The following is a 2,379-nucleotide window of genomic DNA, read 5'->3' on the forward strand; positions in this document are numbered from 1 at the left end:
GACTCTACATTACTCTTACCAATAATATTCTTTTCTTGTGTAATCGTTTAATGTTGGTGTCACAATTCCTTATCGAAATTACTGGAGGTATTTGATCTTCCCTCACTTGAATCGGTTCTGGTTCCAGAACATGACTTGCGTCAGGAGTATATCTCCGAAGCTGTGACACATGAAACTCGTCGTGCAAATTTGAAAGATACGGTGGTAAGGCAATCCTATAAGCTACTGGCCCAATTCATTTCAGGATCTCAAATGGTTCAATATAACGGGGATTCAGTTTCTTAGTCTTAATAGCCCTTCCTACTCCAGTAGTTGGTGTAACTTTCAGAAAAAAACATGCTCCCCTTCCTCAAATTCCAAAGGCTTTTGCCTCTGATCAGCATAACTCTTCTGGTGGCTCTAGGCTATAAGCATTCGACTACGAATCTTCTTTATTTGTTCAGTGGTTTCAGCTATCATCTCCGGTCCTAACAAACTTTTTTCTCCAGTTTCATACCAACACAATGGAGATTGACATTTCCTACCATACAGAGCCTCATATGGAGCCATTCTGATGCTCGCATGATAGCTATTATTATAAGCAAACTCTACTGATGGCATATACCAATCCCAGCTCACCGGCCAGTCCAAAACACAAGCCCTTAGCATATCCTCCAAGGTCTGAATAGTTCTTTCTGACTGACCATCTGTCTGAGGGTGATACGCAGTACTCAAGCTTAGCTGAGTCCCAAATGCATGCTGGAAAGCTTCCCATAATCTTGATGTAAAGCGAGGATCCCTGTCAGATATAATGGTAGAAGACACGCCATGCAACTTGACAATATATTTAATATACATTCGAGCTAATTCTTCCATTGTACAACTTATTCGGATAGGAAGAAAGTGAGCCGATTTTGTCAGTCAATCCACAACTACCCAAATAGCGTCACAACCAGATCAGGTTCTAGGCAAACCTATCACAAAATCCATTGCGATACTCTCCTATTTCCATTGTGGAATCTCCAAAGGCTGAAGGGTCCCTGATGGTCTCTGATGCTCAATCTTAACCTTCTGACACGTTAAACATTTAGATATGTGTAATGCCACCTCATTCTTCATCCCTAGCCACCAGAATATTGCTTTCAGATCCTGGCACATTTTAGTGCTCCCTGGATGAAGTGAAAACCCGCTCTTATGAGCTTCCTTCAAAATACTCTGTCGCATGTCTCCGATGTCTGGCACAATAATCCGGTTCTTGAACCTCCACAAACCATCCTGTCCTTCTGACACTCTCCACTGTTTCCCCTGTTCGACTGCTGGTAATACCTTACGTAACGCTTCACTGTCTCGATGAGCCTTCAGAAGTTCTGATTTAAAATCACTTGAAATCTGCAACTAGCTCAAACACAGAATTCCAGATTCTTCTGTAACTCCCAAATTCAAACCTTGAAATGCCTTTAGTAACTCTTCTTCCCGTAGCATCATCCAAGCTGCATATAAAGACTTCCGACTCAAGGCGTTTTCCACAACGTTCGCTTTTTCTGGATGATAATTCAATTCAAAATCATAATCTTTCAGAAGCTCGATCCACCTCCTCTGACTCATATTCAACTCTTTCTGCTAAAAAAGATACTTCAAATTCTTATGGTTTGAGGAAACATGAAACTTAACATCATAGAGATAGTGCCTCCAGATCTTTAAAGCAAACACAACAGCAACAAATTCTAAATCATGTGTCAGGTAGTTCAGTTCATGCGGCCTTAACTGCCGTGAGGCGTATGCTACAACATTCTGTTTCTGCATTAGAATGCACCCTAAACCCTTTAGTGATGCATCACAATATACTTCAAACGGTTCACTTGGCTCAGGCAATACCAATACGGGTGCAGTAGTCAATCTGTGCTTCAATTCTCGAAAACTCTTCTCACACTCTGGAGTCCAGATAAAATGCGTATCCTTCCTGGTCAACTTAGTTAAAGGTAAGGGGAGCTGTGAAAATCCTCTAATGAATCTGCGATAATACCCCACCAAACCTAGGAAACTTCTGATCTCTGTTACTGAAGTTGGTCGCTCCCAATTTATCACTGCTTCCACCTTAGCAGGATCTACAGCTATCCCCTGCTTACTCACCACGTGGCCGAGAAACTTTGCTTTACTCTTCCAAAACTCACATTTAGATAATTTAGCATATAACTTCCTGTCTCTCAGAATTTGTAGCACAGTTCGCAAGTGATCAGCATGTTCCTCTTCAGACTTAGAATAAACAAGAATATCATCAATGAAGACAATAACAAACTTGTCTAAATACGGTCGTAAAATCCTGTTTATATAATCCATAAATACTGCTGGGGCATTAGTTAACCCGAAAGACATCACTGTATACTCATAATGACCATAACG

This window comes from Arachis ipaensis, chromosome B1 (assembly GCF_059453495.1).
Source record: "Arachis ipaensis isolate K30076 ecotype BB chromosome B1, ASM5945349v1, whole genome shotgun sequence".
Taxonomy (NCBI): Eukaryota; Viridiplantae; Streptophyta; class Magnoliopsida; order Fabales; family Fabaceae; genus Arachis; species Arachis ipaensis.